The sequence below is a fragment of the Rhipicephalus microplus genome, chromosome 3 (genome assembly GCF_043290135.1).
Source record: "Rhipicephalus microplus isolate Deutch F79 chromosome 3, USDA_Rmic, whole genome shotgun sequence".
NCBI lineage: Eukaryota > Metazoa > Arthropoda > Arachnida > Ixodida > Ixodidae > Rhipicephalus > Rhipicephalus microplus.
The window spans coordinates 264901561-264928200 of NC_134702.1; the positions used below are offsets into that span (position 1 = coordinate 264901561).

Here is a 26640-nt window from a genome sequence, read left to right on the forward strand (position 1 = left end):
TGAAGTCCCTCGCGGACCTGGCGACCACGAAAGGTGGGACCACTTGAGAAAAGCCCAACGTTGGCGTAGACAGCAGCACGCACCTCGTAGGCAGTGCCGCGTGGGATGTGGTCCATGAGGCGTGCGAGAGCTACTTGAACAGAAAAGGGCTCAACACAGTGCCCTGCGGCACACCCACTGGCACCGCCAGAGCCTCGCTGAGTTCACTGGCGACGCGCAAACGAAAACACCAGGCTCTGAGGAAAGCCTTGACGTCTGTCTGTTTATATGTATTTCTATCCGTTCGCCGTTGGTCTCTCTGTATGTATGTATGCATGTTCTTCCGCCCGCCCGGCCGCTCGCCTGCCCGCCCGTCCGCCCGCCCGCGCGCCCGCCCGTCTGCCCGCCCGTCCGTCCGTATGTATGTATGTATGTATGTATGTATGTATGTATGTATGTATGTATGTATGTATGTATGTATGTATGTATGTATGTATGTATGTATGTATGTATGTATGTATGTATGTATGTATGTATGTATGTATGTATGTATGTATGTATGTATGTATGTATGTATGTATGCATGCATGCATGCATGCATGCATGCATGTATGTATGTATGTATGTATGTATGTATGTATGTATGTATGTATGTATGTATGTATGTATGTATGTATGTATTGCCGTGCGTATGTGCCAGTGGTGAGGACTGCGAAGCAGCGCGAGTGTCCATGGCCGAGGGCAAAAGACGAAGAAGTCGTTGCTGTCTGTTTCCTGCGATCGATAAATCTTATTTGTTTGAGGCGCTTTGTCTGCTCGCCAATCTCGCGTCGTCGCACTGGTGGAGGTGCGGGGTACGTCTTCATGCTTGGCACCCCTTCGCGGACCCGACATTCGAGCCCGGAATCACTACCACCCGTCGACACACCAGTCCACCATTCCAGTCGCTGTCTGCGAGGCCTAGCTCCCAAGCTCAATCCCTTGCCAGAAACTGCCAGCAATCGCTTGCCTCCTTCAACCACCATGGCCACAACGCTTAGACGTGGTACATCAACAGGGAAAGAAGCATGGCTACGTGGGACGACTTCCACAACCAGCTGATCGACACCTTTAGTAGTCTTGACAGAAAGGAGAATGTGCAACGGAGTTCATGTCCTGTTCTCGGCACCGTTCAAATTAATCAGCCTTACCAAATCTACAAACCCCCTGAAAACGCAATCATCAACGGAATGCAGAGTTCAACATAGAAACAGGCATGCGGCCTGCTCCCGGGAAGTTGTCTATAGGACCCTCCTTTCATGCGGTGCTTGTTATGTCGGAACGACCAAAAGGTGTCTGAACAATCGGCTGAGAGAACACGCTAACAATATTAGAAACGGGAAACATGGTTTTCTTGCTCAGCACTGCACTGAGTGCAATTGTGTTCCTCTCTTCAAGGACACAGCGACGCTGTACAAGCAAAGAGATGAAAGCACCCGAGTCATTGTCGAGGCCGCGCAGATGGCACGCGAACAGGTGCCTTGTATTACCAAGCCCTCCATGGCTCTGTACGAGAAGGAACGCAGGTTCCTCAAAGATTTCGGTGCGGGCAGGTAGTTATATTATCTTTACCTTTCTGTTTCGCTTTCTTTAAGGTTTTTTTTCGCCGTTTTTCAGTGCTTTTGTTTTTGTGTTGTTTGTTTTTGTTTTTCTCTTACTCATGTTCTGCTCTTTGTGCCTTATGCTTTTTATCACATGGTTACTGTCTCCTCTATATATTTTCGTGCTCTGCGCAATAAACTCAGTTGGAAGTAGCGCTCGTGTCTTTCGTGTTCTTCTTGTCTCTGTGTCGTCGTTTTGTTCTCGCGCTATAAGTATCGTCTCTTGGAAGCTCGAATTCAAAAACCAAACGAGAGCGTCACTATGTTCGCCGAGGACATGACCCGTCTTTTCGGCAGGGTGGATTCCGAGATGCCGGAAGACAGGAAGTTGCGGTATCTAATGCGAGGCGTGAAGGAGCAACTGTTTGCTGGGCTTGTGAGAAATCCGCCAACAACAGTAGCTGAGTTCACGAAAGAAGCCACAGCTATTGAACAGGCCCTACAGCAATGGTACCGCCAGCAGAACCCGGTCAACGTTCGAGCGAGTAGCCCTGTTACGACTGCGGCGAGCCTCTGCGACAACGACAGGCCTCTGCGGGAAGTCATCCGGGAGATTTTGAGGGAGGAGCTTCGACAGCTTGGTTTAATTCCAGCAACTGAACCGATGCCGGCATTGTCTTTTGTCGCTGATTTTGTCCGGGATGAGGTCCGTCAGGCTCTCTTCATCCGGCTATAATGGTGTGCGACGACATTTTACTTATGCTGATGCAGTCCGACGGCCCGTCGTCGCGCCTTCAGCACAGCAGACTCCAATGACTGGACCACCATCAACCCTGCAAACCCAGCCGCTGTCACCGCCGACGACTTTCCCAACTGCACCAATCTCGCCGACAAGACGAATGCCATTTAGCCAAAATGTGAAGCCCACAGCGTGGTTCAATAGTGAGTCCCTATTTACCTATCAGCGTCGGAAAACTGATTTGTGACGTACCGCTGACCGTCTATCGGCATGCTTTCATTGTGGCGAAGCCGGGCACGTTTACAGAGTTTGCCGTTATCGCGACGCTAAGTACTCGATATTTCCTCGCTACCGTGATTATTACGCTACGTACGACGATCGATGCACGAACAATCACACTCCTATGAACGCACCGCCGCAGAATCCAATAAGGCCCGGGTCACGTTCTCCATATCCTGCGCGGGGCACTTCACCTAATTGTCGCAGTTTTGCCGACGTCACCAGGGGCAGGTCCCCTAGCCCGCGACGGGGAAACTAGACGCAGCGACCTCGGGGAGTGGGGTTGCCATTAATCAAACTTCCGAACAGCCCCCATTGCAGACATATAACAGCTCGAAGCCACCGATGCCGAAGACGACGACAGCAACGACTAATCCGACGAATGGAACAACTGCCAACGTAACCGACGTTATCAGCGCTGACCTCATCGTTCACATTGACGGCCACCAAGTGACGGCTGTTGTGGACACCGGCTCCCACTTTCCTGTAATAAGCCTGCAGCTAGCCGACAGACTAAGGAAGGTCAAGATGCCATGGCAGGGACCCAATATAAGAACTGCAGGAGGTCAGTTGATGACACCGGTTGGGAAGTGCACGGCCCGACTCTTCATCGCTGATTCCACCTTTGTCGCCACCCTCGTCATTCTTCACGAGTGCTGTAAACAGCTCATATTGGGAATGGATTTCTTGCGCGAATACGGGACTGTGATTGACATCCGTGACAGAAGCGTAACGTTCACTGTAAGCTCGGAGACTGCTACAGATGAGGAACACCAGCCACCTCACTTCCGTATTGCCGATGACGACGTCATACTGCCGCCACGAAGTTGTTCCGCCCATTCGCCGTTATCATTCACGGCCGCACATTCACCGTTATCAGCGATCACTCTCTCTGTTGGTTAGTCAACTGGACAACAACGTTTCACGCAATGCTCCCTCATCAAAATGATGGCAATAAGACGGACGCCGAAGAGTTTACCCAGCTAGCAGAAAAAGCCAGACAACTTGTCAGGTTGCGAATCACCAAACAGCAAGACGACGATGCCAAGTATTACAACCTCCGGCACAGACCCGTCGTATACAACGTGGACGACAAAGTATGGGTCTGGACACCTATTCGTCAGCGTGGGCTCTCCAAAAAGCTGTTGCGAAGATACTTCGGACCCTACAAGGTTCTGCGACGCATCAGTGACGTAAACTACGAGGTTGTTCCGGACGGCGTGCAGTGTTCAAAGCGGCGCAGACATTCACCAGAAATCGTCCACGTGCTTCGGATGAAGCCTTACTTTCAGTGACTAACTGTGCAGTTTTGGTTTCGCCTTGCTTCTCAAACATTTAACATCGGGACAATGTTTTTTAAAGGGGGAATAATGCCGCGCGTATGTGCCAGGGGTGAGGACAACGAAGCAGCGCGAGTGTCCTTGGCCGAGGGCAAAAGATGAAGAAGTCGTTGCAGTCTGTTTCCTGCGATCGATAAATGTATTTTTTGAGGTGCTTTGTGTGCTTGATTGATTTGTGGGGTTTAACGTCCCAAAGCGCTTTGCGTGCTCGTCAATCTCGCGTCGTCACAGTATGTATGTATGTATGTATGTATGTATGTATGTATGTATGTATGTATGTATGTATGTATGTATGTATGTATGTATGTATGTATGTATGTATGTATGTATGTATGTATGTATGTATGTATGTATGTATGTATGTATGTATGTATGTATGTATGTATGTATGTATGTATGTATGTATGTATGTATGTATGTATGTATGTATGTATGTATGTCCATCTATCCGTATGACTGTCGGTTCGTCTATCCATCCGTCCATCTAGTGAACACTCCAAGTACCGCCATCTCCCATCTTTTCACCCTATATTCTTCCTATAAAAGTACGGCCATCCAGCGGCCATTCCAAGGACAAAAACTATAGGTTTCTTCTACACACAAAAAAGGCAAGACCCACGCCTTAAAGAGCTTCGCCCCTAAAGGTAAGAATGGTAAGACTAGACTAGAACATACTCAGCTCGACTCGACAGACAGGCAGACAGCTGTAGATAGATAGATAGATAGATAGATAGATAGATAGATAGATAGATAGATAATTGATAGATAAATAATATATCAATAGATAGATAGTCACGTGCGCGTTGAAGTGGCATGCTGCCCGCGGGCCACTTGTTTGACGCCTTAGCATGACATGCACGAGTACAATAGAGCATGGCGCATTTGTGTAGGATTAAAAATTGAACAATTATTATGAGTGAAAACAAGAAGACAAAAAAACGCTGTACCTTCTTCCTTGTTGGTGCTTGTGGCCACGCTTGGAAGTGTCTTAGGCACATAGAAAGAGGCAGTGTCAGGTTTCTTGAAAAGCTTCGAAGATTTATCGAGGTGGCGCATAGAAACATGATTTTATTAGTTGAGGGATAAAGCACGTGTGAATTAGAGTATGGAATCTTCAAATTATGCGGTCATGTAGTAGGCGTTGGTGACCCAGTGTTCAGGAAGTGAAATCCGTCTGAACGTACAACTGCTTCACACTAATCTGGATGAAATACGAACAAGGACATTAGAACGTGTCTACCAGATGGGTAGGCTTCAAATATCAGACCAGAAATATCCCGCACAAAAGTAGTTCTATTGCAGCCCTGACAGAGCTCTTCTTCTTTGAATGTAATTTCGCATTATACGAATACAAGTTACAGTTTATGATTTATTTAAACAATTTATTTAGTTAGTACAACTCCACACTATATTTTTAAGAAAGCATGTTTTTGTATTATTATATGGTCTATGATTCACTCACGTTTTTTTAACATCAAGAACTTAGCTTTTGAGTGAACAAAGGGCGGATGATACTGCATCTTCGACATGTTGGCAGATCTGCGGATTCTCTCTGAGCAGAAAGGTAGGCGCTACGGTTGTTTGCTTCTGGTGCCATAGCTTGAAATTGGTATGATGCGAAATCGCGAGAATAGGTCCTAAGCAGTCAAAAAGGCTGCCGAATGCTTGCTTTATTTTATTTTTGGCTCGAAAGAAATATAGCTGCAACTTGTGAGAAGTTCGTCAACTGCAAGTGAATGAACTAGCAATTTAGTAGATCACAATAGACAGTTGTAGAGGAGCGAAATTATGTACTAGATGACAACAGACAGTTTTAGAGAAGCATTCTATAGAATGATGCCGACTACAAGAAAAATTGTAAACGGCTAGAAATTGAGAGAACCATATTTATCGCTTAACAAAAATCCGCTTAACAAAAATCCGTTAACAAAAATCCGTCTACAACGTCAGCAAATATATGCATAACCTTAGGTGATGCATGTCAATTTCTAGGTGCGTAGATCAAACGTGGATTGTTACAAACGGGCGAAAACGAGTACACAGAATGTATAACAGTAAGATCGTGATTACAGCATTGAGTGCCATAATTGAAAAAAATTCTCAGAAGTATTCATAAAGCAGTTCTTTAGGTCTTCTAAAATTATATGGACTCTAGAATTACAGTGCACAGAGTTTACGACAATGGGGCTTGATATAAAACGCCTTTCTTACCATATCTTGTGTTGTAATGATCTAAGACGATCGATTTCACGCTTGTGAGGGTAAAATGTACATTGAGTGTTGTGAAGATGAAGAAAATGTTTGTTTTCACAAATATTAGAACAGAAGTTCATAACGACGTATATGAGCTAGTGACTGCTGATATTATTGCGTGTAAATTGGTAGTGGGAAAGAAATAGTGCTTTTGACGTAATAATTAACAGCACAACCTAGAAGAGCTGCAGTCACAAGATATCAGCTCTGAAGTTGTTAAAAAGGGTGTTCATTGCAAGATATGCAAGTGCCCTGACATAAAAAAAACCTATTGACTTTGCTTGATTTCTTTTCGCCCTGATGCCCTTGGGGAGGCAAGTGCTGGACTGCAGAGGAGAAGAATAGCACGGACCACTTTTCTTACGACCTTATTTCTGCACACGTCCTTGCCTGAGAGAACACACGGTGAGCATGAGCTATTATGCTCCTTATGTCGCTTCCGTTTGCAACTTCCAGCTTCAGGGTCCCGATGTACACGTTCGTGCACAGTGTCCAGAAATGTGGCTCTTGCACGCGATATACACCTTCATGGCACGTCACCTGCAATGTAACCAGAACGGTTTATTTTCAAATAGTTTTCTATAACATTACCGTTCAAAAAAGTGCAGCCAGAGTACGTAAGAGAAGTGTTCACTCCTTTCAATGAAAAAAAAAACTGAACATATTTAATGACGCTACGTTTCTCGTTCATAGAAAATATTTCGTTTAGGACGTAAAGAGGAAAGTAGCTCTCGGTTTGTTTTATCACGACGAAAATTATGGGAAGTACAGGCTTCGGATCAGATAGCGTCAGCTTGCAAACTGCCTACGGGTCTTTTTCTGAGACCACTTCTCAGAGTTTCACTCGTGTTCGTCGCGCAGTGTGGTTAGTGGTGTTCGGTGGAAAGCGCTCAGACAGTGCCTCTGTTGTTCAGAGGACGAAGTCTCTTGGGTTGCTGCAACGTTGCAGGTTAAGAGATTGTATTGAACAGCTGTAGCGAAACGTCGTGTACTCACCGCTGCGCATATAGTGTATCGATCCATGCTATAGTACAGATATCGGATGGAGCTCACGTATTCGGAGCGAAGCACTTTAAGACCTTACGATTTACATCCGGCTTCAATCCGTTCGTGCATCGTACACAGTTGAAGGGAAGGTGCAAAACAATTGTGAGCAGAACTGTCAACAGAGTGCACATATGGTTTCAAAATATACCATTCATCCATACGTCCGTCCGTGCATCGGTGCGTCTGTCGGTCCATTCGTGCACCCATCTGTGCATCCGTTCATCCATCTATTCGTCCTTTATACTAGTGGAGGATTTGAACGTAGATATTATGGGTTTTCCAGCCTAGCTTCGCTCTATTATCAGCATCCACTTCGTGGATATGCGTTGATTTTTTTGATGAGCGCGTCTTGCTAGAACGCGTTCACATCTACGGCTCACCAACGGCAAAGCAATGTACACGAATTGTCAGGATCCCCTCACTCGTCTTCACAACAAAAAATCACAGCATATTCATGGAGAGAATGATGATAAGTGGGGCGAAGCTTCAGAGGGTTTTATCGGTAAACCTCGAGTCGTCCGTCAGCTGTCTGCGTCAGTCTGCCCGCCTGTCCCTTCATTCGTCCGTCTGTCCATCTGTCTGCTTTCTGTCTGTCTGTCTGTCTGTCTGTCTGTCTGTCTGTCTGTCTGTCTGTCTGTCTGTCTGTCTGTCTGTCTGTCTGTCTGTCTGTCCGTCCGTCCGTCCGTCCGTCCGTCCGTCCATCCGCTCATCCGTGCGTCTGTTCTCCGTCTGTCCGTATGTTGGTCTGTCCGTCCGTCTATCTGCCCATCCGTCCATCCGTCCGTCCATTTAGTGAACACTGCAAGCATGGCTATCTCGCGTCTTTTCATCATAAATTCTTTATAAACAAGTACTGCCATGTAGCGTGCATACCAAGAACTAAACGAGACGTGGCTACCTATTACATACATCAAGGACGCACGACCCATGGCTTAAGGAGTTCGCCCCTGATTATGTGATGTTTGGTGTTTGTGGCGCAAAAGCCATTGAACGGCCAAAGAGCATTAGGTCATGAGACTAGAGATGCGAACAATTACTACGACAAGTGGCTGTATAAGGGCCTTAAAATTCCTCGCACTTAAGCGAGTAAAACACAGAAGTATTAAAATTGTGACCATGATGTGAAATGTGTGAAGTATGAATGCATGGCGAAAGTTCGTGATAATAAAACCATGGTGGACATGTGTGGCTTTAGAACAAGTGCCTCGATTGTCTACACCTTTGCGTCCGAGAGCAGCGAGACAAGTGGTTTGTTTAGTGTAGCCATCACAGCAACGACCTCTTTTCAGAGAAATCGTGCTGTGGGGATGCTTGAAAATATGACGTGAAAACTATTTATACTCTTTAAAATTGCGAACAAGGATCGATAAGCGGTTCGCTACCTATAAACACCGATGGCTGCAAGAAAATTTTATTGCGTAAGGGAAAGGGAAAGTGCTTTCTTCTAAATATATCCAGTTCTTTGCACTGAATTAAAACATAAAATACAGAGAAAGGTTCACCGCACTTTTCACAGAGAGGTGACCAGAAAAAAGGTGTGCTGCGTGCATGTCCTATTCTTAATCTGGTAAGTGCTACTTCTGTGTAGCGTGACTTCAACTTTTTCGGCAAATTCGCGATATGTGGCTTGATGAGGTGAAGTTTATTTTTTGCTTGCCTATCCGCTAAATGCTGCGAATAATTCCTGAGCCTTCGTTTAATGAAGAGTTTGAAGTCAAGTGCAAAGACAGCTGTACATGCATCTACGGTGGCATTCTTGTGGACGGAAACAGCTTGCTCATCCGCTAACAGTTTCCTTGAATTTCGCTATGTCCTGGCACCCAGCAGACCAGGACAGACGGTTGCTGTGCATAGATCATGCATAGAACTGAGTATACAAAGACAGGAAGAGGATTCGCGTGTTTTTTAAGGAATTTCAGAGCGGTTACCATGCTTTCAGAATCAGTATATATCAAAGCTTTTCACCGTTTCAATTCTTTTTTTATGTCTCATGACCGATAATATTGCGTATGCCTCTGCAGTGAAGACGCTCGTATTGGGGTGATAACGCCTACATCTGAAAAGATGGACCAACCGCGGCGTAGGCCACAGAAGTGCAATTCTTTGAGGCATCGGTAAAAAATTCCGGACATGAATAATTATGCTGTAGTTCAAGGAAGTGTGCCTTAATGTGTGCAATAGGGACGTTTGTAGTAACTTCAACGAAGGACATATCACAATCTATGAGTTGCCACTGCCATGGCGGGACAAATACATCAGAAGCAGCCAAAACGGTGTTCACAAAGTGGCACACACATTTCTTTGGCTAGACTCCTCAAACAAAGTGCATAGGGCTGTCTCGTGGCAGGGCGGTTTTAGAATAGAGCACAACTGAGCAAGTCATTGGTGGTGGAGTGTACGGGGTGTTAATTGTTCGCGTTTACTTTGAGGAAGTATAAAAAAGGTAGGTAGGAATTCTGGAAATGTAGTCACCACTCGTTTGAGTCAACGTACAGTCTTTCTACAGGGCTAGTTTGAAAAACACCTGTAGAAAGACAAATTCTGAAGTGGTGAACAGGGTCCAGCATCTTTAGGGCAGTCGGTGTTGCAGACTGGTATATTATTGCTCTGTAATCTAGGCGCGCACGTATCAGGCTTTTGTATATAATAATGGGACACTTCTTGTCACTACTCCTGGAAGTGCGTGATAATACTTTTGCAATATTCATGGGTTTTAAGCAATTGTTTCGCATTGTGTGAATATTTTTTTGGTGCCTAATATTAGGCCTAGGAAATTAAGCTTATACGTATAATGGACTGACGTTCACCATTCAGATGAACGTTCGGATCAGGATAAAGGCCTCTTTTTCTGGAGAATAGGACGCAAGTGCTTTTTTGTGGATTCAGTTTGAACATGTTTTCATTTGCCCGACAACACTTAGATCGAGAGAATAGAACGACGATAAAGAGACAAGAAGGAGACGTGTCCTTGTCTCTTTTGTCGTCGTTCTGTTCTCGCGCTATAACTATCGTGATGTCATGCCAACTAGTTCAAGCACCACTTTTCCAAGTTTCATCGGCCCATTTCGAAAGCTTGTTCAAGCCCAAGTGAATCTGCCGTTCACACATTGAAAGGCTGCATGATTCAAAGCCAATTTGTATGTCATCTACTTATGTGCAATAAAACATATTTCGTGATATGGACATGCGCAAAGAATTCATTTGTATCATAAAATGTGTAAAACTCGATACAACCTATTGCGGCACTCCTGTCTCTTGCACAAATGTTCATGACAGAACAGTGCCCACTATAACACAAAATGCCCGACTGGGCAGATGCCTTTCGATTTTGCAGAAACATTTGCCACGCACACTTAAATGTGAGAGGTCTCTCAGTATGCCGAAGTGCCACGTGGTGTCGTAGGCTTTGTTCATGTCGAGGAACATAGAAAGAAAATTGGTTATGAACAAAGGCGGCATAAATTAGTGCCTATATACGGATAAGGTTGACTGTGATAGATTTTCCTTCTGAAAACCCATACTGGCGTGGCTTAAGTAGAATGTTGGCTTGAAGAAGTTTTCTATTTATCATCTTTTCTAAGACCTTGCGCAAAAACTGGTAAGGGCGATAGGTCTGTAAGTGAGTAATAAGGATGAGTCCTCGTCCCATTTCATAATCGGAACAATGATTGCTTTTTTTCAGCCAGTGTGGATCTCAGCGGAAAACCAAACAGTGTTGTACAGAGAAATGAGGGCCTTATGAGTTTCAGAAGGGAGATCTTTTATCATTACGTACAAGACTGGGTCAGAACTAGGAGCAGATTTATCGCAGCAACTTCGCGATGCCTGCAGCTCAGCTGAACAAAAAGGGTTCATTGTATGACTTATGGTTAATGAATTTTCGCTCTAGTTTCTGTTTTTCTATTTTTGTTTTGTATCGTTCAAATGCTTCACAGTAGCGCGAAGAGCTCGACACCTGTTGGAAATAGTCACCTACGAAGTTCGGCTGGTTTTTCAAGCTGTCACCTTTGTGTTTACTAGAGGGAGTGAATGTGGTTCTTTTCCTGTTACCACTCTAACGAACCATGATCCAGACTTCGCCCTCATGTATATAGAAATTGATGATGCCCAATAAAATCTTTCACCAACTTCCTCTCCTGGCTTGCTGGCGCATTCTCCTGCCTTCACACTTTATTTTTTTAAAGCTTTCGAGACTCTTAGCTGTCAGAGACTCCCGAAGCAGTCTCCATGCTTTGTTTTGCTGTTTGCGCGCGTGGCGGCACGCGGAGTTCCGCCAAAACAAACGTTGTTTTCCAGAGTGTTCATTCAATCGTGGGATGCATTTTGTTCCAGCATCAATGAAAAAAACTGAAATATTCGACAGCAGCATCCATGCATAAGGTGCATATGTCAGTCCAACCAGAACGGTTGATGGTATAAAACTGTTCCCTTCCGACTCTATTTGCGAGCCATTAGGGAAGCTGTGGTGGACTTTCAGTTGATGTACGTATGCTCTAAACTACGTAAAGGCGGTCGCTTCCGTAGATATCACTGAAGACTTTCCATGAAAGTAGCGGCACTAGCGACAGAGATACCATGCTTAGGTCTATGGAGGAATAGGTATTGTTAGGGAGATTAGAATAAGCTGGTTTTTTTCGTTCAGGAGACACGCAGTTGACGAGAGAAGAAACTGTTCAATCAATCGACCTCGCGCGTTAAAACGAGAGTCACCCCACAGCTTGCTATCTGCATTGAAGTCTGCAAGGAGAAGGTAAGGTTCTGGAAGTTCATCAACTAAAGATTGGACATCATGTTTTTGTAGCTGATAGTTCGGAGGAATGGAAATAGCCAGTGTGAACAGTTTGTCGAAAAGACAACTCAACAGCCACTGCCTGAAGGGACGTTTGCAGTTGTAAGTGTTTGCATGCGATCCCTTGATTGACTATGTTGGCTAATCCTCCAAATATTGTGACGCCATCATTACGGTTCTATTAAAAAATAATATAGTTACGTAGGAAGTTGGTGTGCCTTGTTTTTATGTGTGTTTCTTGTACACACAGCATTTTTGGTGAGTTTTGTATGATGAAAGTTCTTGGACATCGTCAAGGTTCTTGAGAAGGTCCCTGCCGTTCCATCGCATAATTTGAGTGTTCATGGTGGAAAAAAAGTAGTGCTGTGTGTACAAAAAGCGAGTGACCGTATGTGTGGGAAGTTTTAATTCAAGTAACAGGGTCGCCACTGGGCCCCGATATCTGCTTTTTGTTTTCTTGGCGTACTCCAAAGAGCCACGCTGCTCTTTTGGCACCAAGGGTACCGTCGTATCCATTGCCTCCTCGGAGGCACTGAATGCTCACACGTGCTAGCTGGTGGTTCGAATTGCGAGCCTAGCCTGGTGAGCCAAGGCTTCGAAACCTGAAGTGAAACTCAACCTTCGTCAGACGCCCGACATCACCCGATGTCGCCAGGGTTGTCACCTGACAGATGAATGGGGATGACCGCTGCTGGACCACTGACTTCCTAGGGTCAATGGCTGCTGCACCGCGGCCTCCTCAGCTCGGTGGCTTGCCTCTTCACAGGAACAGCCGATGTCTTGGCTTTCGTCTTCTGTCGTCCGCAACACGACGAACTGCTTGGTACGCAGAGTGTTCCTTTTCGCTGTTGCCTCGATCTTGTCTGATTACGCCAGTAAAACTCAACCTTACAACTCAACCAAGAGGGAGTTGAGTAAAACTCAACTCCCTCTGTTTTCTTGAGCAGAGCTCTCCCAGCTGCATAGCGGCTGTTGCCATTGAAGGGTGTGGAAGGTTGGTTGCAGGGTGTCCGTTTTGTCTTGTAGTTGCTGCTTGTCAAGGATGGAAACCAGTGCCTTTGGATACGTTGCAACAACACGGCTTTATGTACAGGAACCTATGTACCAATTTACAAGACTCTTCACCGCTGGAACTGTTGCATGTTGCCTCAGCAGAGCCGATAGTACAGGGCACTCTTTGCTGCGACCAGAACGACCGCGAATAAACGGGAGCCAGGTTTTAACTTCTCGGTTTCCCCTCCCGATTCTCCTCACAGCCAAGCAAAACAATCCCATCCTTTTATTGGACAGACTAAACACACTTGTGGCCGTCATCTCCTCTTGCTCACTTCTTCAAGCACTTGACCTCCCGGTCCGAGAGAGAGAGAGAGAGACGAAAGGACCATCCGACACAAGACGTTCCGCGAGCTGTGCGAAAGCACGTGGTGGTGGCGTCGTTCGGATGCAAGCCCATGCCATTACAGCGGACTGACTACGTTGTCCAGCGTGACCATCGTCCCGCGGACTCTAATCCAGATGGATGGGTGTTGATACACCAGATGTGCTCGCGGCGCCCACCGGTACTCCGCTGGCCGGGGACTACCTAGCTGGTTGTGAAAAGCGGCGACCGACTGCGGTCTTCTTACCAGAACGGGCGTCCTAATGCCGAGATTATAATGTCCCGAGAATTCGTTCTTTGGGAAGCGCACCCTTTTGTGACAAAGAAGACTCTCTCACCTGGCCTGCGATGCCAGACCTTACACGCCCTTCCCAACATTCGCGCAAGCGCTCAAATGCAGCTACGCGAATAACAACAACATAAAGAGATGGCGCCGAACGTCCCCAACCCTGCGGCTACACTTCACAGTTCCTTGAACGCCAAAGGCGTTTTTGCGACGCGTGCAATATCCTCTCTGCTTTAACCTCGGGGCCCCACCAAATGGGCGCCACCACGAAGCAACAACAAAAAAAAATAAAAACGACACAAGGTCATTGTGTGCACTCGTACAATCGATAAAGCAGGTAAATAAGACAACAACTAAACTTCTGCATGCTTATAGTCATACATATACACAAAAAAACTTCACTGAAACGCACACATCCTTCCAAACACGGTGCGGTTCAAGGCAAACAAAGAATACCATAACTACTGCATGCTTACACACTCAAAAAAGAAAAATACACTTTACTGAGACACAAACACACACACATTTCAACGCATAGTGCCGTTCAAGTGCCTCCAGGTTCGCGCACGTCACTCTTGAATAAAGGAGTGTCCACCAGGTCCTAGTCCTCTAGTGTCTCTATGGCCCCTGTGGCACAGCTGCCGTTTCCCGAGCGACCATTAGGTGCTTTCGGCAATGTGCATGCGTCAGCAACAATAGTGGGTGGCGGCCCCAGACCATGGTCATCAATGAGCGGAAGGGCCAGAAAGTGAACGCTCCCGAATTCCAGCTGACTGACAAGGAATCGCGGCATTGAGTTGGAGAAAACCCGTGCCGTGCAAACGCGATTCACGCCTGAGCGTCGCTCTTCACCTGCCGGGATAGGTAGACCTCAGAGGTGGCCATGGACAAGTTCACTACGAGACAATGTGGCTTTTCGGTATCTACTCTTATCAATGGCGCTGCCTCACACAGTGTGGCTCCGTGCCGCCGAGACGCGCCATCCGCCCACGCATTTTTGTCCGCAATCTGCTCTCCCGTTAACTCAGAAATAGGCCGAGTAACATCCACGTAATTTAGCCCGAAGCTTAGGTAGTGTCCATACGATGCCTGAAATTCTATCAGCCTCGCCCATACGGTTGGCACACTCAACCCCTTGACTACCGCAAGCTCCTCACCATCAGGCTCCCGACAAGCGGAACCTGCAACATGTAGCTCTCCAATTAAACTCTTTGCAACACTGTTCCCACTCGAGAAGTCTCCCCACTCCCCCATTACGATTATATGGGGATGCGAGCTCTTACTAGTTAATCTCTCTTCTTCAGGAACTTTTGGCAGCCGCACCGAAGTCGCGTTGGGTTGGCAACCGAACGGCACCCGTTCTCACTAAATATCTCGCGGACTCGGTAGTGGTCTCGTTTTTTGGCATAGGCCGACTGATCAGCGACCGGGCGAGTACCCGCAGCACATGCTGCCACCAGCCGCGGTTCATACTCAGCATCGCTATATTCCACGTCTTGCTTGAAGGATACCGCAACTGACCCAACTTTTGGGTAACAAAAGCACAACTTACTCGCGTCCCCCATCTCTCGAGGCACCACCGACCTCTGTGCCACGCACAAACGCTCGCGTTGTCGCTGAACAATGCCTTCCGCTTCAGCGCTCTCCTCAGCTATCTGCGGTTTTACCCCGGCATGCTCCTTCCCGCGGAACTCCTCGGGTGTGCCTGTAACTTTCCTGCCCACCGCTTGCGATCCATCGAGCGACGCGCGGCTACCCTGAAATTCGTCGTTCTAGCTCCATACGATAACATGGGTGATCATACCCGTCATATCACGGTTTCTCCCGGGCCTTCAGGGCTCTCGGCTTCTAGCTGCTGCTCTTTGCCCGTGTTCAACGGGCCACTTTCCGGCGTCACCTGTGCGCCGCCTGTCTCCTCCGCGCTTTTCAATATTGTCACGGGGTCGTGACGTGGCCGAAGACAGGAGACATTATGTTGGGATTTAACTGTTTATTTGGGCGAACCTGGGCCCGGTAAACGGAAAGTTCGATTACAATAGCAGTTTTGCACAGATAGCAGTGAACGGAGCGTCGGCCGTCGATCAACTACTGACAAGCGGCGAAGCGCGTCCGCATTTATACTCTTGCCGTCGAATGTTCTAGCGTTACCGCTGGTGGTGACGTAGGTTCCAGAATAATCTATGCAGTTCGCAGAGTAGGCGTGATCTTATGGAAATAATCTACTACAGTCCGGAAGCTTCTCGAAAACTGCAGGCGTGGTTTGCGCTGAGAATTGTGTAGTGTTTTGGGACGATAACAAAACTTGTGAAATGAAACGTGGCATTGCACCCCTCTGAAAAAGGCATCGTCCCGATGCTTTAACTAAAGATGAATGTAAAAAAATAATGCAAGAAAGTACAATGAAGAAATTACGATACAATAATAATACAAAAACATTGTTTCAGTTTGTCAACGCGAATTAAACGGCTTGAGGTGCGGGACATGGACGACATCAGCTCGCGATCAGCGTCGTTGAGAGCTCGTGATGCGTCGGGGACAACCCCGTAATCAAGTGAGCTGAGACGTCGAACCACCCTGTACGGTCCGAAGTACCGTCGCAGAAGCTTTTCACTTAGTCCACGTCGGCGTATCGGCGTCCACACCCAAACACGTTCACCGGGCTGGTATTCCACGAAGCGTCGTCGAAGATTGTAACGGCGGCTGTCGGTCGTCTGTTGATTCTTGATATGGAGACGCGCGAGTTGTCGGGCTTCTTCGGTGCGTTGAAGGTACTCACTCACATCGAGGTTTTCTTCGTTGGTGACGTTGGGTAACATGGCATCGAGCGTCGTTGCCGGGCTCCTTCCGTAGACCAATTTGTATGGAGATATCTGCGTCATCTCCTGCACCGCTGTGTTGTATGCGAAGGTCACGTACGAAAGAATGGCGTCCCACGTCTTGTGTTCGACATCGACGTACATTGCCAGCATGTCGACGATTGTCTTGTTAAGCCTCTCTGTGAGGCCGTTGGTCTGTGGGTGGTACACTGTCGTCCGGTGGTGGTTTGTCTGGCCGCATGCCAAGATCGCATGAGGTAAGTCGGCAGTAAATGCCGTTCCTCTGTCGGTGATAAAGACCTCCGAGGTGCCGTGACGTAGGACGATATTTCCGACAAAGAACTTAGCTACCTGGGATGCACTGCCTTTGGGAAGGGCTTTTGTCTCGGCGCAGTGGGTGAGGTAGTCGGTAGCTACCGCGATGCACTTGTTTCCGAAAGCCGACATCGGGAACGGCCCCAGTAGGTCCATAGCAATCTGCTGGAAAGGTCGGCAAGGTGGTTCAATTGGCTTCAGAAGTCCCGCTGGCCTTGTCGGCAGTGCCTTGCGTCGCTGACAGTCCTGGCATGTCCTCACATAACGAGCGACGTCGGTGCAAGACGTGGCCAGTAGTACCTTTCTTGTATCCTAGCGAGCGTGCGAGAAACACCGAGGTGCCCTGCCGTCGGATCGTCGTGCAGAGCCTGCAGAAGTTCTCGTCGCAAAGCTGAAGGCACCACAAGGAGGTACTTAGCTCGAAGCGGTGAAAAGTTTTTCTTTTGTAGAAGACTGTTTCGCAGGAAGAACGACGCAAGTGCGCGCTTGAATACCTTCGGGACTTCGGCAGTCCTGCCTTCGAGGTATTCTATTAGGTCCTTAAGTTCCGGGTTAGCCCACTGTCGTTCAGCGAAGTCGTCGGCAGTTGTCGTTCCCAAGAATTAGTCGTCATCCAGGTCGTCGGGTGGTGGTGGGTCGACAGGCGCACGAGAGAGACAGTCGGCGTCGGAGTGTTTCGTGCCGCACTTGCAAAAAACAGTAATGTCATATTCCTGAAGTCGCAGGCTCCATCGTGCGACGCGACCTGAAGGGTCCTTCAAGGTGGCTAGCCAACACAAGGCGTGGTGGTCGGTCACAACTTTGAAGGGCCTGCCATAGAGGTAGGGGCGAAATTTCGACTTAGCCCAGATGATGGCGAGGCACTCCTTTTCTGTTGTGGAATAAGTTGTGGAATAATTGGCTTCTGCTTTGAATAGCGATCGGCTGGCGTAACTAATAAACATTTCAAGTCCGTCAGCACTCTGCACAAGAACGGTGCCAAGATCTACGCTGCTTGCGTCAGTGTGTATTTCTGTCTCGGCAAATTCGTCGAAATGGGCAAGTAACGGAGGCGTCTGGAGGCGATGTTTAAGCTCCTGGAAAGCGGGTTCCTGTGGCGTTTCCCACTTGAACTCCACGTGCGCCTTGGTAAGGTTAGTGAGAGGATCGGCGATGCGGGCGAAGTTTTTCACGAACCGCCTATAATAGGCGCACCGCCGTCTTTTCAGTGGGTGGCGGGAAGTCGGCGATGGCAGCTATTTTCCGTGAATCGGGACGATCTCCAGACTTGTTAATAACGTGCCCCAGAAACAAGAGCTCCTCGTACGCAAGTCTGCACTTTTCTGGCTTCAGTGTGAGTCCGGACGTCTTGATGGCCTGAAGTACAGCTTGAAGGCGCCGAAGATGCTCGTCGAAACTCGAGGAAAACACGACGGCGTCGTCCAAGTACACAAGACAAGGCCGCCACTTCAATCCTGCCAGTACTGTATCCATAACGCGTTGAAAAGTTGCAGGCGCTGAGCAAAGACCGAAGGGCATCACCTTAAACTCGAAGAGGCCGTCCGGTGTTATAAACGCCGTCTTCTCTCGGTCTCTTTCGTCGACTTCAATTTGCCAATAGCCAGTCTTGAGGTTCATTGACAAAAAGTACTTGGCGTTATGGAGCCGATCAAGTGCGTCATCTATTCGTGGGAGAGGATACACGTCCTTTCTTGTGATTTTGTTCAGGTGGCGATAATCGACGCAGAAACGTAGGGTCCCATTCTTTTTCTTCACTAACACCACAGGGGAGGCCCATGAATTCTTGAACGGCTCGATAATGTCATCCCGCAGCATTTCATCAACTTGTATCTTCATGGTCTCACGTTCTTGCGTCGAAACCCTGTACGGACTCTGAAGGAGTCGTCTGGCATTTTCTTCGGTTATGATGCGATGTTTCGTGATTAGGGTCCGCCGAATTTTTGATGACGACGAAAAGCAATCTTCGTATTGCAGGAGCAGGACCTTGAGCTGTTCTTGCTTATGGTTAAGGAGTCTGGGATTGACATCGAAAGCTATGGGAGGGGCTTGGATCCTCTGAGCAGGTTCCGCAGAATCGGCGAGTGCAAAAGCACTGGTGGCTTCGACAATTTCTTCGATGTATGTGACTGTTGTTCCTTTGTTCATATGTTTGTACTCATTGCTGAAATTCGTGAGCATAAGCATTGCTTTGCCTCCCCGCAGCTCTACAATTCTTCTTGCGACGCAAATATTTCGGGTGACCAACAGATGCATACTGCCTTCAACGACGCCTTCCAAGTCGGGTGATTTAGGAGCGCCAACTGAAATAATGACGCTGGAGCGAGGCGGAATGGTGACTTGTTCTTCCAGCACATTCAAGGCATGGTTTCCTGACGGCGTGCGTGGCGGTAGTGCTTCTTCTGTGGATAACGTTATCGACTTTGCTCTTAGGTTGATGACAGCACCATGGAGGCATAAGAAGTCCATACCAAGGATCACATCTCTCGAGCAACGCTGTAGGACTACGAAGTCTGTAGGATAAATACGGGCATTAATGGTGACTCTCGCTGTGCAGAGTCCTGCAGGCATTACGAGATGACCTCCGGTTGTGCGGATTTCAGGGCCTTCCCAAGCTGTCCTAACTTTCTTTAAATTCGGGGCGAACGACCCACTGATGACGGAGTAGTCGGCTCCAGTATCGACGAGAGCGGTCACACTGTGGCCGTCAATAAGAACGTCAAGGTCGCTAGTTCGCCGTCTCGCTTTACAGTTAGGGCGTGGCGTCGGGTCACGGCTGCGTCGGCTTGTTCCACTGCTTCCATGTTGCGTTGTCAGATCACCTTTGGTAAGTGAGCTTTCGCCGTCAGGGCTTTGCCTGTTTGGCGTTGTGTTCGGAAAGCTCCGTCGCGGCGTCGTCGTCGTCGGAGGATCTTCGGTAGTTCGTCGCACAGCAACCGCACCTACATCGGTTGCTGCCCTTAGTTCCCCGGATATGGGCTAAGAGACCGGCCCCGCGTTGGGCCAGAGTACTGCCGGTGGTGCGATGATGTGCGGCGGCTGGGCGACGGCGAACGCGAATGGCTTCGTGGTGTCCACTGAGTTCCTGTCAGGTAGTCGGCGATGTCACGTGGTCGTTCTCCTGGCTGTGGACGCGGTGCATTGACGACGAAGCCATGCAGTCCCATCTGTCGGTACTGGCAACGGCGAAATATGTGTCCGGCCTCCCCGCAGTGGTAGCAGAGCAGGTGGTGGTCAGGGGTGCGCCAGACGTCAGTCTTCCTCGGTGTACTGCGCTGGGCCGCTGGCGAACGGTATGACGTCGGTGGGGGTGGTGGCGGCGGTGGCGTCTGTCCACGGAAGTGCGATGGGGCGGCGTTTTGGCGTAGACGGGGAGGAGCGTTGTGGCGCACTGCAGCGGCGTAGCTCATAGCTTCCGGCTGGGGCAGCGGTGCTTGGGGAATTCGAAGCGATTGCCGAACTTCTTCTCCCACAGTGTCGGCGATCGAATCAACTTGAGGCTACGCCGAAGGCAACAGCTTGCGCAGCTCTTCCATCACGATCGCTCGGATCGTTTCACGCAGGTCTCCGGAGTTACTGGCTTGAGCAGCAGCGCATTCTCGAGTCAGGCGACGATTATACTGTATGGTGCGCAAGTCCAGGGTCTTTTAGATATTGGTCGCTTCGGCTACGAATTTTTGGACGGTGTTCGATAAATTTCTTATCAGTCCCACGAAGAGCTCCTGTTTGACGCCTCGCATGAGGAAACGAACTTCGTCTCTTCAGGCATGTCTGGGTCACCGTGACAGAATAAGCGGGTCTTTTGTTCGGTGAAAATGGCGACATTTCCATTTGGTAGCTGAACCCGGGTCTCTAATAAAGCCGCGGCCTTCTCTTTGCGAGCGACGCTCGCGAACGTTTGGAGATATGCGCCGCAGAAAACATCCCACGTTCGGAGCGTGGACTCCCGATTTTCGAGCCAGGTCATTGCGGTGTCTTCCAAATAGAAGAACACACGACAGAGCTTTTCGTCATGGTCCCAGTGGTTGAGGGCGGCCACACGATCGTATGTTTCTAGCCAGGACTCCGGGTCTTCGAACGATGACCCATGGAAAATTGGTGGTTCCCTGGGTTGATGCATGACCACCGTGGGCTGGGATGCTGCGGTTGTCATTGTCACTGCAGTCACGGTCATGGCCTTGGTCTTCCGCGCCTTGTCTTGTAGAAGCCCGTACTCCGATGGTAGCCCTTGCTGTCGGCGGCTTGACGGGAGCGTCCGGTACATGAACGAAGCAGCACCTCCACCAGATATCACGGGGTCGTGACGTGGCCGAAGACAGGAGATATTATGTTGGGATTTAACTGTTTATTTTGGCGAACCTGTGCCCGGTAAAGGGAAAGTTCAATAACAATAGCAGTCTTGCACAGATAGCAGTGAACGGAGCGTCAGCCGTCGATCAACTACTGACAAACGGCGAAGCGCGTCCGCATTTTTACTCTTGCCGTCGAATGTTCTAGCGTTATCGCTGGCGGTGGCGTAGGTTCCAGAATAATCTGTACAGTTCGCAGAGTAGGCATGATCTTATCGAAATGATCTACTACAGTCCGGAAGCTTCTCGAAAACTGCAGGTGCGGTTTGCGCTGAGAATTGTGAAGTGTTTTGGGACGATAACAAAACTTGGGAAATGGAACGTGGCATTATGCTCTCGGAAGCGCACTCATCTTTAAGCGATTTCAATGCTTTTTCTGACAGCAGGCAATCCGCTCGTGCTGTCAGTTGATCAGTTAACGCGTAAAACCCAGGAACCGTCCCCTTTATGTCAGGACTAACGGCTCTGCGACTCGACGTCGTCAACAGGACCACCGCGAGCTTCGCCTTAACTGTACCACCGAAAGCAGGGTGCCTTGCGGCTTCGCCATCTCCGGTGGGGTCGCGCTCTCCCGCAATACAGTGATCTCCGTCCCCGTGTCCAAAACCACTCCGATATGCCTATCCTTACAGCCGAGTTACACGGCGATAAGGTGCGGTACCACCGGCTCTCCCATGCGAAACGTGTACCACTAAGCTCTCGCTCTCAGCGTACGGCTGTTTCTGGCACTGAGGGCAATTTCATTTCCGGTGCCCTGAGCTACCGCAACTGTAGCATGCCCTATATTTATGTTTACCTTCTGCGCCTAGGCTTTCTCTGGTACCACTACTCTTCGCCGTCTCATTCTGAGCTCTAGCTTTGCTCGCGCCCTGCAATTCCGCTGGCTTTTGATTCGCCTGTCTCGCAGCGCTGTTGGCGCCTTGCGCTTCCTCAAACTTTCGCAGCAACGCAGATATATCTGGGGCGCTCATTCACGTCCTCCCTTTTTGGAGTGTCACATACCACACGGCCTCTTCCAACAGATTTTTCTTTTTTGGTCGGCAACCAAAAGCTTAACTAGGCCCTCGAATGTCGACACCCCCCTTGCCTCAAAGTAATACCGGAGGTAGCTTTCTAAACGTGCCGAAAAAGGTCTCCACCCTTCGTTTGAACGCTTCCCCAGCCAGAAGAATCTTCTTAGATATTCCCCTGCTGAAAGTTTGAGCTCGTCTAGCACCATTTGTATGATTACATTGTAATTTTTATGCTCTGCTGGGTTCAGTCACGTGGACAAAAATGGGACTCTCTCCGTTACCAAATGTCCCCCAAACTCCCCTCGTTCTTCGAACGCTTCTAGGGCCCTCTCCACGGACTCAAACCGCACTAGTTCTTCAGACGCTGTTGGAAATCTGGGTAACAACCCTGTGAGGACTTTCGAGTAGCGTCTCAGTTCGCTACATGCTTCCCGCCTTCCGAACTCAAGTCCCTTCCACCGAGAGCTTCCACCCATCATCTCCACATTCAACCGCGACTCCCGCAGTCTACGCTGCGGCATGAGATTTTCGAAACGGTCATCTCTCTTGCTCTGCCATGCATTACCCTCTCCCGGGTTAGTCGCGTCGCTCTCGTCTCCCAACTCATGGCCTGTGCTCACCTGTCCGGGATTAAGTGGGCAAACCTCATGTACATAGAACGCCTTAAAACTCAAGAAATGCAGTGGCACCCCTGATATGTAAGAGCACCAGAGCACTCACCACTTGTGAAGTTGCTGCTCGCTGCTCTCTTGCCTTGTCCGCCGTCAGACGCCCGACATCATGGGGATGACCGCTGCTGGACCGCTGACTTCCTCGGGTCAATGGCTGCCACACCGCGGCTTCCTCAGCTCGGTGGCTTGCTTCTTCGCAGAAACAGCCGATATCTTGGCCTTCGTCTTCCGTGTAGTCCGCAACACGACGAACTCCTTGGTATGCAGAGCGTTCCTATTCGCCGTTGTCTCGATCTTGTCCGATTGCGCCAGTAAAACTCAACCTCCTACCCACTCCCTCTGTTCCCTTGAGCAGAGCTTTCCCAGCTGCGTAGCGGCTGTTGCCATTGAAGGGAGTGAAAGGTTGGTTGCATGGTGTCCGTCTTGTCTTGTCGTTGCTGCTTGTCAAGGATGAAAGCACAGTGCCTTTCGATACGCTGCTCCAACACGACTTTATGTACAGGAACCTATGTACAAACTTACAAGAGTCTTCACCATTGGAACCATTGCATGTTGCCTCGGCAGAGCCGATAGCACAGGGCACTCTTTGCTGCGATCAGAACGACCACGAATAAACGGGAGCCAGATTTTAACTTTTCGGTTGCCCCTCCCAACTCTCCTCACAGCCAACCAAAACAATTCAGTCGGTTTATTGGACAGACTAAACACACTTGTTGCTGTCCTCTCCTCTCACTATCTTCTTCAAGCAATAGACCTCCCCGTCCGAGAGACAGAGAGAGAGTCACGAAAGGACCGTCCTACAGAAGACGTTCCGCGAACTGTGCGAAAGCACGTGATGGTGGCGCCGTTCGGCTGCATGCCCATGCCATTACTGCGGGATGACTACGCTGTCCAGCGTGACCACCGTTCGGCAGACTCTAATCCAGATGGATGGGTGTCGATACACCAGATGTGCTCACGTCGCCCACTGGTACTCCGCTATCCGGGGACCACCTAGCTGGTTGTTAAAAGCGGCAACCAACCGCAGTCTTCTTATCAGAATGGGCGCCCTTACGCTGGCATCATCATCTCCAAAGAATCGGTTCTTTAAGAAGTGCACACTTTTGTGAGACCGAAGAGCCTTCCCCCTGGCTTGCGACGCCATACCTTACACCTGAGGTCCTGGGAGTATACGGTCTTTTTTCGCGAGTAGGTGGTGTAGTCTGGACTACAGCGGCCTTGGGAACAGGTGCCACGATTGCGGCCTCGGTACGAGCTGACCGAAGAAGTGGCGAAGGCTGGTACGGCGGTGCCCCCTGACGTGCCTCCAGCGTATATTGTGCCACAGAATGGCGAGACCCTCTTTCGGGCTTCCTTAAAAGAAATGCTTTCCTCCACCTTCAACGTTATTATCTCCTTTTCTTTCTTCCAGTATGGGCAGTAAATGAATATGCGGCGTTGTTTCTGTCACAGTTTGCGCAGTGTGGCTGTGTTTTCCAGTTCTCAGACGCGTGGCCCAAGGCTCCAAATTGTGCACAATTCTGGTGACCACGACAGCTTTGAGAGCTGAGGCCATACGTTTGACTTTGGAAGCAACGGCGGTGCTTAGGTATGTATGGCTAGAGGGAGGTCTTCGTGTACCCTGTTTGAATAGTTTCTTGTAGTTGTCTGGAAGCAGACGTGAGTATCAAGTGTTTCGCTGGTATTTCCTTGTTGTCTCTTCTGATGATAATCTTCGGTGCATTGGTCACATTTTGCCTTTCCCACTCCTCCAAGAGTTCTGTTTCGGTCAGGTCAAGTAAATAACTATGCGTCAGATACGACTCCGCGAGTTGTGTTTATTGGTCTCTGTTGTGTCACAGTGATCGGTACGCCACCAAAAGTTAACAGATCATCTAGCTTTTTAAACTGTTATTTGTCCCGAACTTTGAGGAGGAGGTCGCCGCTAGCCATTTTGGTTACGTTGTATCCAGCCCCGAGAGCTTCGATAAGGCACCGGGCAAGGGGTACAGTTTTGGCTTGCTTTCCAGCTTTCATACAGTGCATCACATAAAAGTGTGTAAGTGTTCCGATAGGCCGGTTGAAAAAATTGATACCATTGGTGGGTACCCGCTTTAAGCCGGTACGATCGCTAAGTAAGGGGAATGCTCTATGCATGGCGGTCGTATTTTTGTTCAGCAGAGTTGGCGACCACCCACCATGAAGCCCAACGAGGGGAAGCTACAAGCTAGTGGGTACTAAAAGCTTGCAAACACCAGTCGTACAACGCTACCATAACCATATGCGCCTAGAGCAAAGTAGGCTATCTGGACAGGGTTAATTCTTGCCGACAGGAAGAGCCGGAAGTAAACAGAAGAGAGAAGCAGACAGGGCAGACAAAAAGCGAGAGATAAAGGCGAAGATGTAGGGAGGGAGAAATAGAAAAAGGCGACTGCCAATTTACCTTAAGAGGGTCAGCCCATGGGTGCCGTCTGCATGAAGCGGTGGCCAAAGGGGTGTGTTGCCTCTGTCCTAACAACGTTAGAATACACAGTTTGCTCGGTGGATTTCGTGCTGAACGGTTGTGTCGTCCGCAATCTCCTGCTGCCTGCGTAGCTCTCAACGATCGGTGGCCCGTCCTCGAACTCCTCTGACCGTCTCCCTATCTTTCCTGTCTGTTCTCTCTACCTCTTCTGTCGTGCTTGTTGCACCGTTTGCTCTCATTCCCCTATCTTTCATCCTTTTCCCTCATCCCTATAAGGCACTGCGCAGAGCTTCCTGTTAGACTGCCGAAGTTCAATTGCTTTTTTTTTCTTAGAACCACCACCACCACCACCTGAAATCACTGTGGACGTTATGTCGTTTCCCACTCTACACAGTGCCGTTATTACTATGCATAAATAATGCGTACTTTTGAAGGAAAAGAAGCGTGTTTATTTTCAAGTGTTCTAAAAAGATAATGTGTGTTTAGAAGAAATTCTCGACAATTTAGAGCACGATTTACTATCAGCTTCAAATGAAACCCGAACAGCGGCAACCCTTTGCGATAGTGTAGTGCGTGCCGTCCAGTCATCACCATTGACAGGCGCGCACATCCTGTTCAGCAGCTTGGCGCATAAATGCGTGCCTCTTCGTAGTGTTAAGTGGATGGCGTGCACTATACCATTGTGAAGCCTTGCCGCTGTTCGGGTTTCATTTGACGCTGATTGTACTCTACTGTGGGAGATAAATAAGAGTGAACAATCACTTCTTGATGCTACGCATGTGTATTCATGATACTGAGATGTATGAAACGTCGTTCGAAGCGAAATCTGAAACACAAATGCAGAGCAATGCATATCTGGGGGGTTGAACTTATCCAAGTTTTCCTTCAATTAACGGCCACGCAAACCTTTTGAAGTTACCGATGGGAACACCGTGGAGTACCCGACACATATCGATTACAGTCAGAGAGTGATCCTACAATTTTACAGAGAATTACAGAGAGTCCGGCAGTAACCACGCACGAAAACATTTCATAGTTGCACTAGGAGCGCGTAAGCACACAAGATACAAGAGACCGAATTACACAAACGAGCGCTCATACTACTGTGGACCAGCACAAGCAAGCCCAAACTTTTGTGCTTCTAAGAACCTTTTGGCCATGGATTCTGTGGCGTTACGCCGGCTACAAGCGAACACTATATAAACATCCATAGATTACATAGGTTACCCCAGAACATACAAAGACATGTATGCCCCTGGTGTGTGAACACACGGACGCTCTACCACATCACGTGAGAATGCATGGCTTCGAACGAACAGCAGTAAGAGGATAACAACAGATTAAGGAAGTGGGCAATACTGTCCAG

The 26640-nt window shown here is 48.7% G+C and overlaps 1 pseudogene; it reads right to left on the minus strand.

The window, feature by feature from the left end:
• Positions 1–5031: 5031 nt before the first annotated feature.
• LOC119164365 (zinc transporter 7-like) overlaps positions 5032–26640 on the minus strand; it is a 642854-nt pseudogene continuing 621245 nt past the window's right edge.